Raw genomic sequence first — 12,071 nt, forward strand, 5'->3', positions numbered from 1 at the left:
GTGTGATGGGTGCATCTTTGTGTTTGCGTGTGTGATCTGTGTGTGTGTCTGATCTCTGTGTGAATGTGTGTGTGTGTGTATGTGATGTGTGTGTCTGTGTCATCTGTGTATGTGAGTGTTTCTGTGATTTGTGTACATGTGTGAATGTGATCTGTGTGTCTGTGTCCTCTGTGTGTGCGTGTTTATGTGATCTGTCTGTGTGTGTGTGTGTTTATGTGAACTGTGTATGTGATCTGAGTGTGTGAGATCTGTGTGTGTATGTGATCTGTGTCATCTGTGTGTATGCGTGTTTATGTGATTTGTGTACGTGTGCGTGTGTGATCGGTGTGTCTGTGTCAGCGTGCGTGTATGTGATCTGTGAATCCGTGTATGTGGTTTGTGTCATCTGTGTTTGTGTGATTTTTGTACGTGTGTGTGTGTGATCAGTGTGTGAATGCAATCTGTGTCCTTTGTGCGTGCGTGTTTATGTGATCTGTGTGCGTGTATGTGATCTGAGTGTGTAAGATCTGTGTGTGTATGAGATCAGTGTCATCTGTGTGTACACGTGTTTATGTGATTTGTGTGTGTGTGTGATGGGTGCATCTTTGTGTTTGCGTGTGTGATCTGTGTGTGTGTCTGATCTCTGTGTGAATGTTTGTGTGTGTATGTGATGTGTGTCTGTGTCCTCCATGTGTATGCGTGTTTATGTGATTTGTGTGTGTGTGTGTGATCGGTGTGTCCGTGTCAGTGTGTGTGTATGTGATCTGTGAATGTGTGTGTGTCTGTGTCATTTGTGTCTATGTGATTTGTGTATGTGTGTGTGTGTGATCAGTGAGTGAATGTGATCTGTTTCCTTTGTGTGCGTGTGTTTATGTGAACTGTGTATGTGATCTGAGTGTGTGAGATCTGTGTGTGTATGTGATCTGTGTCATCTGTGTGTACGCGTGTTTATGTGATTTGTGTACGTGTGCGTGTGTGATCGGTGTGTCTGTGTCAGCGTGCGTGTATGTGATCTGTGAATCTTTGTGTGTGTATGTGATTTGTGTGTCTGTGTCATCTGTGTTTGTGTGATTTTTGTACGTGTGTGTGTGTGATCAGTGTGTGAATGCGATCTGTGTCCTTTGTGCGTGCGTGTTTATGTGATCTGTGTGCGTGTGAGATCTGTGTGTGTATGAGATCTGTGTCATCTGTGTGTACACGTGTTTATGGGATTTGTGTGTGTGTGTGTGTGATGGGTGCATCTTTGTGTTTGCGTGTGTGATCTGTGTATGTGTGTGTGATCAGTGAGTGAATGTGATCTGTGTCCTTTGTGTGCGCGTATTTATGTGAACTGTTTATGTGATCTGAGTGTGTGTGATCTGTGTGTGTATGTGATCTGTGTCATCTGTGTGTACGCGTGTTTATGTGATTTGTGTACGTGTGCGTGTGTCATCGGTGTGTCTGTGTCAGCGTGCGTGTATGTGATCTGTGAATCTGTGTGTGTGTATGTGATTTGTGTGTCTGTGTCATCTGTGTTTGTGTGATTTTTGTACGTGTGTGTGTGTGTGATCAGTGTGTGAATGCGATCTGTGTCCTTTGTGCGTGCGTGTTTATGTGATCTGTGTGCGTGTATGTGATCTGAGTGTGTGAGATCTGTGTGTGTATGAGATCTGTGTCATCTGTGTGTACACGTGTTTATGTGATGTGTGTGTGTGTGTGTGTGTGTGATCTGTGTGTGTGTGTGATGGGTGCATATTTGTGTTTGCGTGTTTGATCTGTGTGTGTGTGTGTGTGTGTGTGATCAGTGAGTGAATGTGATCTGTGTCCTTTGTGTGCGTGTGTTTATGTGAACTGTTTATGTGATCTGAGTGTGTGAGATCTGTGTGTGTATGTGTTCTGTGTCATCTGTGTGTACGCATGTTTATGTGATTTGTGTACGTGTGCGTGTGTGATCGGTGCGTCTGTGTCAGCGTGTGTGTATGTGATCTGTGAATCTGTGTATGTGATTTGTGTGTCTGTGTCATCTGTGTTTGTGTGATTTTTGTACGTGTGTGTGTGTGTGATCAGTGTGTGAATGCGATCTGTGTCCTTTGTGTGTGCGTGTTTATGTGATCTGTGTGCGTGTATGTGATCTGAGTGTGTGAGATCTGTGTGTGTATGAGATCTGTGTCATCTGTGTGTACACGTGTTTATGTGATTTGTGTGTGTGTGTGATGGGTGCATCTTTGTGTTTGCGTGTGTGATCTGTGTGTGTGTCTGATCTCTGTGTGAATGTTTGTGTGTGTATGTGATGTGTGAATTTGTGTGTGTGTGTGATTTGTGTGTCTGTGTCATCTGTGTTTGTGTGATTTTTGTACGTGTGTGTGTGTGTGTGTGACCAGTGTGTGAATGCGATCTGTGTCCTTTGTGCTTGCGTGTTTATGTGATCTGTGTGCGTGTACGTGATCTGAGTGTGTGAGATCTGTGTGTGTATGAGATCTGTGTCATCTGTGTGTACACATGTTTATGTGATTTGTGTGTGTGTGTGTGTGATGGGTGCATCTTTGTGTTTGAGTGTGTGATCTGTGTGTGTGTCTGATCTCTGCGTGAATGTTTGTGTGTGTATGTGATGTGTGTGTCTGTGTCATCTGTGTATGTGAGTGTTTCTGGGATTTGTGTACATGTGTGAATGTGATCTGTGTGTCTGTGTCCTCTGTGTGTGCGTGTTTATGTGATCCGTCTCTGTGTGTGTGTGTGTGTTTATGTGAACTGTGTATGTGATCTGAGTGTGTGAGATCTGTGTGTGTATGTGATCCGTGTCATCTGTGTGTACGCGTGTTTATGTGATTTGTGTACGTGTGCGTGTGTGATCGGTGTGTCTGTGTCAGCGTGCGTGTATGTGATCTGTGAATCTGTGTATGTGATTTGTGTGTCTGTGTCATCTGTGTTTGTGTGATTTTTGTACGTGTGTGATCAGTGTGTGAATGCGATCTGTGTCCTTTGTGCGTGCGTGTTTATGTGATCTGTGTGCGTGTATGTGATCTGAGTGTGTGAGATCTGTGCGTGTATGAGATCTGTGTCATCTGTGTGTACACGTGTTTATGTGATTTGTGTGTGTGTGTGATGGGTGCATCTTTGTGTTTGTGTGTGTGATCTGTGTGTGTGTCTGATCTCTGTGTGAATGTTTGTGTGTGTATGTGATGTGTGCGTCTGTTGTCCTTGTGTGCGTGAATGTGATCTGATTGTGTGTATGTGATCTGTGTCATTTGTTTGTAAGCGTGTTTATGTGATTTGTTTACATGTGCATGTGTGATTGGTGGGTTTGTGTGTGATCTGTGTGTCTGCGTGAACTATGTATCTGATATCTGTGTGCGTGTTTGTGATCTGTGAATGTGTTTGTATATGATCTGTGTGTCTGTGTCATCTGTGTGTGCGTGTGTGTTTATATGATCTGTGTACGTGTGTGTGTGAGATCATTGTGTGAATGTGATCTGTGTCTGTCTCATTTGTGTGTGCTTGTTTGTGATCTGTGTGCGTGTATGTGATCTGAGTGTGTGAGATCTGTGTGTGAATGTGATCTGTGTCCTCTATGTGTATGCGTGTTTATGTGATTTGTGTGTGTGTGTTTGATCGGTGTGTCTGTGTCAGTGTGCGTGTATGTGATCTGTGAATGTGTGTGTGTCTGTGTCATCTGTGTCTATGTGATTTGTGTACGTGTGTGTGTGTGATCCGTGAGTGAATGTGATCTGTGTCCTTTGTGTGCGCGTGTTTATGTGAACTGTGTATGTGATCTGAGTGTGTGAGATCTGTGTGTGTATGTGACCTGTGTCATCTGTGTGTACGTGTGTTTATGTGATTTGTGTACGTGTGCGTGTGTGATCGGTGTGTCTGTGTCAGCGTGCGTGTATGTGATCTGTGAATCTGTGTGTGTGTGTGTGATTTGTGTGTCTGTGTCATTTGTGTTTGTGTGATTTTTGTACGTGTGTGTGTGTGTGATCAGTGTGTGAATACGATCTGTGTCCTTTGTGCGTGCGTGTTTATGTGATCTGTGTGTGTGTATGTGATCTGAGTGTGTGAGATCTTTGTGTGTATGAGATCTGTGTCATCTGTGTGTACACGTGTTTGTGTGATTTGTGTGTGTGATGGGTGCCTCTTTGTGTTTGCGTGTGTGATCTGTGTGTGTGTGTGTGATCAATGAGTGAATGTGATCTGTGTCCTTTGTGTGCGCGTGTTTATGTGAACTGTTTATGTGATCTGAGTGTGTGAGATCTGTGTGTGTATGTGATCTGTGTCATCTGTGTGTACGTGTGTTTATGTGATTTGTGTCCGTGTGCGTGTGTGATCGGTGTGTCTGTGTCAGCGTGCGTGTATGTTATCTGTGAATCTGTGTGTGTGTGTGTGATTTGTGTGTCTGTGTCATCTGTGTTTGTGTGATTTTTGTACGTGTGTGTGTGTGATCAGTGTGTGAATGCGATTTGTGTCCTTTGTGTGTACGTGTTTATGTGATCTGTGTGCGTGTATGTGATCTGAGTGTGTGAGATCAGTGTGTGTATGAGATCTGTGTCATCTGTGTGTACACGTGTTTATGTGATTTGTGTGTGTGATGGGTGCATCTTTGTGTTTGCGTGTGTGATCTGTGTGTGTGTCTGATCTCTTTGTGAATGTTTGTGTGTGTATGTGATGTGTGTGTTTGTGTCATCTGTGTATGTGAGTGTTTCTGTGATTTGTGTACATGTGTGAATGTGATCTGTGTGTCTGTGTCCTCTGTGTGTGCGTGTTTATGTGATCTGTCTGTGTGTGTGTGTCTGTGTGTGCGTGTGAGAGAGATTGATTAATATATGTGTGTAATAATCTGTTTGTGTATACAGTATGTGATTTGTTTGTGTTCATGCATGTGTGATCTGTGTGTGTGATCTGTCTGTGTATGTGATTTTTGTGCTTATGTGTGTGTGAGAACAGTGTGTGTGTGTGATCTGCGAGTGTGTTTGTGCACAAAATATGTGATGTGTGTGTGTGTGTGTGTGTGTATGTGTGTGAGAGAGAGAAGTGTAAGTGTGTGACCTGTCTGTGTATGTTTGATCTTCGTGTTCTGGCAATGCTGACTTAATTGGAAACGATGGAAAGGAGATAGGCTCCAGCCCCCCTCCCCCTCGACCCCGAAAGAGAGAATCGGTAGAAAATGGATGGATGGAGGATTATTATAGCCATGGATTTTTCAAGATGTGCCCTTTTATCTTTTCTTTATTTCCTATTGTTTGTGGACTTTCCTACCTGCACTGCAACCTGCACTTTGTGGGACAAATAAGCCTGTCCTGTCCTCCCCTTAAAATATACCGCCTGCATGTATTTAACAAGTGCAAAAAGAAGTTCAACACTGTGTGGTAAAGTAAAACTCCACCCCTTTGAAGGCAAGTCCTCGTTCTGTGGTTATCGTCACCCTTTTTTTCCCTCCTCGCACAATTGCAAAGGAAGCCAGAAAAAATAGGAAATAGAAGAAATAGGAAAAAGGAGCACCAAGCGGTAGAAGAATGGATGGATGGAAAGGATGATCAAAAGAGAGGAGGGCTACGTTGTGGTGGTCTGCCCCGGTCTGGCGCGTCATCAGACGGTGTGCCTAATCAAGTGGCGGATGGGATTTGTTTTGTTTTTGTCCCAAAGGGAGGGGATTGAGGGCTACCTGGTGACGTCACGGGCGTTCGCGCTTTAGGGGGCGTGGTTTGGGGGGGGGCGTTCGGAGTCAGTGGAGCTCAGCAGCAGCAGCATCGTGTCCTCCGCGTGCACGCGTCCACATACACGTCTTCATAAACGTCTGCGTGTTTATTTTTTGGGGCTTTTTTTGTTTGTTTGTTTTTGTTTTGTTTGCGCGCGCAGCAGCCCGAGGTCAAGAGTTGCTTTGGACTTGACGAGAGTGAACGGATAATATGATTTGAAGGCGACCAACAGGTGAGTTTCATAGCGGTTTTTTTTTAATCTTTTTAATTTTTTATCCCCGTGAAGTTTGATGAAAAGACTTTTGAGGCGGATTAAAAAAAAAAAAAAGTCAAGAGTGACTTTGTGCTCGCTCACTTCCTCGCAGCGTGACTCACTGCGCGGCTCCAGCGGACACTTTCGCACGCTTTTGTCCGCCGAATGTGAGTCCGCAGGTGTTTTATTCCGCATAAACACTCACCTGTCGTCATCCTCTCACTACCTTTTTAAATTCTGTTGGCCGAAGCACGAGGAAAGCCGCAGAGTACAAAATAGGATGCTAAACATCATTTCGTGGTTAGAACTGTATCAGCACCAATCACATCTGTAATGTCACTTTTATTGTGAGCCGACTCATGCTGTCTTTCACGGGGTTTTCACGCGTTCATTCTCCACTGTGGTACTTTTTAATTACTTTTTCCAAAATTCACGCGTTCATTCTCCCCTGTGGTACTTTTTAATGACTTATTCCAAAATTCACACGTTCATTCTCCACTGTGGTACTTTTTGTTGACTTATTCTAAAATTCACACGTTCATTCTCCACTGTTGTACTTTTTAATACCTATTCCAAAATGCACATGTTCATTCTCCGCTGTTCTACTTGTTGTTGACCTTTTCCAAAATCCACACGTTCATTCTCCACTGTTGTACTTTTTGTTTACTTATTCCAGAATTCAAATAATCATTCTCCATTATTCTAATTTCTGTGGATTTATTCCAACATTCACACATTCATTCTCCATTCTTCTACATTCTGTGGACTTATTCCAACATTTGCACGTTCATTCTCCACTGTTGTACTCTCTGTGAATGTATTCCAAAATTCACATGTTCATTCTCCACTGTTGTACTTTTTAATGACTTATTCCAAAATTCACACGTTCATTCTCCACTATTGTACTTTTTAATGACTTATTCCAAAATTCACACGTTCATTCTCCACTCTGGTACTTTTTGTTGACTTATTCTAACATTCACACATTCATTCTCCACTGTTGTACTTTTTGTTGACTCATTCTAAAATTCACATGTTCATTCTCCACTGTTGTACTCTCTGTTGACCTATTCCAAAATTCACATGTTCATTCTCAACTGTTGTACATTTTGTTGACGTATTCCAAAATTCACACGTTCATTCTCCTCTGTTGTCCTCCTATTTTGACTTATTCCAAAATTCACATGTTCATTCTCCACTGTTGAACTCTCTGTTGACTTATTCCAAAATTCACACGTTCATTCTCCATTATTCTAATTTCTGTGGATTTATTCCAACATTCACACATTCATTATCCATTCTTCTACATTCTGTGGACTTATTCCAACATTCGCACGTTCATTCTCCACTGTTGTACTCTCAGTGAATTTATTCCAAAATTCACACGTTCAATCTCCGCTGTTAGACATGTTGTTGACCTATTCCAAAATTCACACGTTCATTCTCCACTATTGTACTTTTTAATGACTTATTCCAAAATTCACACGTTCATTCTCCATTGTTGTACTTTTTAATTACTTATTCCAAAATCCACACGTTCATTCTCCACTGTTGTACTCTCTGTTGACCTATTCCAAAATTCACATGTTCATTCTCAACTGTTGTACATTTCGTTGACATATTCCAAAATTCACACGTTCATTCTCCTCTGTTGTCCTCCTATTTTGACTTATTCCAAAATTCACATGTTCATTCTCCACTGTTGAACTCTCTGTTGACTTATTCCAAAATTCACACGTTCAGTCTCCACTGTTGTACTGTTTGTGGATTTTTTCCAAAATTCACATGTTCATTCTCCACTGTTGTACTTTTTGTTGACTTATTCCAGAATTCACACGTTCATTCTCCACTGTTGTACTTTTTGTTGACTTATTCCAGAATTCACACGTTCATTCTCCACTGTTGTACTTTTTGTTGACTTATTTCAGAATTCACACGTTCATTCTCCACTGTTGTACTCTTTGTTGACTTATTCCAATATTCACATGTTCATTCTCCACTGTTATACTGTTTGTTGACTTATTCCAAAATTCTCACTTTCATTTTCCACTGTTGCACTTTTTGTTGACTTGTTCCAAAATTCACACGTTCATTCTTTACTGTTGTCCTCTATTTTGACTTATTCCAAAATTCACACGTTCATTCTCCACTGTTTTACTGTTTGTTGACTTATTCCAAAATTCACATGTTCATTCTTCACTGTTGCACTTTTTTGTTGACTTGTTCCAACATTTGCATGTTCATTCTCCACTGTTGCACTTTTTGTTGACTCATTCCAAAATTCAGACGTTCATTCTCCACTGTCAGAAATCAGAAATACTTTAATAATCCCCTGGGGGAAAATTACTCTTGTACTTTCTGTGAACTTATTCCAAAATTAACATGTTCATTCTCCACTGTTGTACTCTCTGTTGACTTATTCTAAAATTCACACATTCATTCTCCACTGTTGTACTCTCTGTTGACTTATTTCAAAATTCACACCTTCATTCTCCACTGCTGTACCTTTTGTTGACTTATTCCAAAATTCACATGTTCATTCTCCACTGTTGTACTCTCTGTTGACGTATTCTAAAATTCACACGTTCATTCTCCACTGTTGTACTCTCTGTTGACTTATTCCAAAATTCACATGTTCATTCTCCACTGCTGTACTTTTTGTTGACTTATTCTAAAATTCACACATTCATTCTCCACTTTTGTACTTTTTGTTGACTCATTCTAAAATCCACACCTTCATTCTCCGCTGTTGTGCTTTTTGTTGACTTATTCCAAAATTCAGACATTCATTCTCCACTGTCAGAAATCAGAAATACTTTAATAATCCCCTGGGGGAAAATTACTGTTGTACTTTCTGTGAACTTATTCCAAAATGCACATGTTCATTCTCCACTGTTGTACTCTCTGTTGACTTATTCTAAAATTCACACCTTCATTCTCCACTGTTGTACTCTCTATTGACTTATTCCAAAATTCACACGTTCATTCTCCACTGCTGTACTTTTTGTTGACTTATTCCAAAATTCACATGTTCATTCTCCACTGTTGTACTCTCTGTTGACGTATTCTAAAATTCACACGTTCATTCTCCACTGTTGTACTCTCTGTTGACGTATTCTAAAATTCACACGTTCATTCTCCACTGTTGTACTCTCTGTTGACTTATTCCAAAATTCACATGTTCATTCTCCACTGCTGTACTTTTTGTTGACTTATTCTAAAATTCACACATTCATTCTCCACTTTTGTACTTTTTGTTGACTCATTCTAAAATTCACATGTTCATTCTCCACTGTTTTTCTTTTTTTTGACCTATTCCAAAATCCACACCTTCATTCTCCGCTGTTGTACTTTCTGTGAATTTATTCCAAAATTCACACGTTCATTTTCCACTGTTGTACTCTCTGTTGACTTATTCCAAAATTCACACGTTCATTCTCCACTGTTTTACTGTTTGTTGACTTATTCCAAAATTCACATGTTCATTCTTCACTGTTGCACTTTTTTGTTGACTTGTTCCAACATTTGCATGTTCATTCTCCACTGTTGCACTTTTTGTTGACTTATTCCAAAATTCAGACGTTCATTCTCCACTGTCAGAAATCAGAAATAGTTTAATAATCCCCTGGAGGAAAATTACTGTTGTACTTTCTGTGAACTTATTCCAAAATGCACATGTTCATTCTCCACTGTTGTACTCTCTGTTGACTTATTCTAAAATTCACACCTTCATTCTCCACTGTTGTACTCTCTATTGACTTATTCCAAAATTCACACGTTCATTCTCCACTGCTGTACTTTTTGTTGACTTATTCCAAAATTCACATGTTCATTCTCCACTGTTGTACTCTCTGTTGACGTATTCTAAAATTCACATGTTCATTCTCCACTGTTGTACTCTCTGTTGACTTATTCCAAAATTCACATGTTCATTCTCCACTGCTGTACTTTTTGTTGACTTATTCTAAAATTCACACATTCATTCTCCACTTTTGTACTTTTTGTTGACTCATTCTAAAATTCACACGTTCATTCTCCACTGTTTTTCTTTTTGTTGACCTATTCCAAAATTCACACCTTCATTCTCCACTGTTGTACTTTCTGTGAATTTATTCCAAAATTCACACCTTCATTCTCCACTGTTGTACTCTCTGTTGACTTATTCCAAAATGTAAACGTTCATTCTCGACTGTTGTCCTCTATTTTGACTTATTCCAATATTCACATGTTCATTCTCAACTGTTGTACATTTTGTTGACCTAATCCAAATTTCACACGTTCATTCTCCACTGTTGTACTCTCTGTTGACCTATTCCAACATGCAGACTTTTTTTTTAAGTCACAATAATTAAACAAAGACATTTTTGCTGCATATTCAGTGTTTTTTTTTAACTTTTTCGTACTAAGCTAGAAAGTGAATTTTTGTCATTTTTGTTGAGTTTTACGTTGAATTAAATGAAACTTTCTCCTCAGCTGTGTTGTCTGAAATGGTGATGATAAATAGTAGGAAAGGTTTTCAGGGGGAAGGACTTCATATCCTGCCCCTGCTCGATATCAAGGATCATATTCAAAACTAGATGTCCTTAAACTTGGGCTGTCCCTCTTGCTCTTTTGTATGATAAGAAACCCCTTCAAGTATTGGCCGATACTGATATTAATCCAAAGCAGTATCAGCACGAATCATAGTACATACTTGAAATAACTCAGAGAACAATGGTAGTTGTGAAAAACAATAACATATCTTTCATATCTGTCTTTAAGTTGAAGTATAGTGGTCATTGTGGTCATAATTCCTGACGTTAAATCAAAATTGAATGGTGCGGACACGTTTGTTACTGGATACTTTCTAAAACGTTCGGCCTTGGACTTTGTATGTGCAAGTGAAATGCAAATATGTTTATTTTATACTTGTTTATTTTGACAAATTCACCTTTTATTGTTCAATGAATACTACCTATGTCTAGCTAGTGTGCTATTGTGTGCTTAGCTGTTGTGTAGCTGCTAGCTCTTAGTAGCCTATAGCTTACTTAGCATGTTTACCTTTTGTAAATGACTTTAGTAAAATAGAAGCAATTGTGTGTTTATTGGAGGACATTTAGATGTTAAATGTCTGTCCGGCTTGGCACAAGTAAACATGCTGCTTGTATCGCACATGATATCCCACACAAGTACACATGCTGCAGGACTGCTTGTATCGCACATATTATCACACACACAAGTAAACACCCTGCAGAACTGCTTGTATCGCACATGATATCACACACAAGTAAAAACGCAGCAGGACAACTTGTATCGCACTTGATATCACACACAACTAAACACTCGGCATGACTGCTTGTATCGCACATGGTATCACACACAAGTAAACACGCTGCAGGACTGCTTGTCTCGCACATGATATCACACACAAGTAAAAACGCAGCAGGACAACTTGTATTGCACTTGATATCACACACAACTAAACACTCGGCATGACTGCTTGTATCGCACATGCTATCACACACACAATTAAGCACTCTGAAGGACTGCTTGTATTGTACATGATATCACACACAAGTACACATGCTTAAGGACTGCTTGTATCACACATGATATGACACACAAGTAAACACGCTGTAGGACTGCTTGTATCGCACATGGTATCACACACAAGTAAAAACTGTGCAGGACTCATTGTATCATACATGATATCACACACAAGTAAAAAACGCAGCAGGACAACTTGTATCGCACTTAATATCATACACAACTAAACATTCGGCATGACTGCTTGTATCGCACATGTTATCACACACACAATTAGGCACTCTGAAGGACTGCTTGTATTGTACATGATATCACACACAAGTACACATGCTTCAGGACTGCTTGTATCACACATGATATGACACACAAGTAAACACGCTGTAGGACTGCTTGTATCGCACATGGTATCACACACAAGTAAAAACTGTGCAGGACTCATTGTATCATACATGATATCACACACAAGTAAAAACGCAGCGGGACAACTTGTATCGCACTTAATATCAAACACAACTAAACATTCGGCATGACTGCTTGTATCGCACATGTTATCACACACACAATTAGGCACTCTGAAGGACTGCTTGTATTGTACATGATATCACACACAAGTACACATGCTTCAGGACTGCTTGTATCACACA

General features: G+C 40.2%; 1 protein-coding gene across 1 annotated transcript in view; it reads left to right on the top strand.

Moving 5' to 3' along the window:
• The first annotated feature begins 5,693 nt into the window (after positions 1-5,693).
• Positions 5,694-12,071, top strand: part of met (MET proto-oncogene, receptor tyrosine kinase) — a 164,043-nt gene continuing 157,665 nt past the window's right edge. The window contains exon 1 of the mRNA XM_061894302.1: positions 5,694-5,880. The gene's annotated coding sequence lies outside the window, so the exon portion shown is untranslated. The remainder of the gene's footprint in view (positions 5,881-12,071) is intronic.

Source organism: Nerophis ophidion, linkage group LG03 (assembly GCF_033978795.1).
Source record: "Nerophis ophidion isolate RoL-2023_Sa linkage group LG03, RoL_Noph_v1.0, whole genome shotgun sequence".
Classification (NCBI taxonomy): Eukaryota; Metazoa; Chordata; class Actinopteri; order Syngnathiformes; family Syngnathidae; genus Nerophis; species Nerophis ophidion.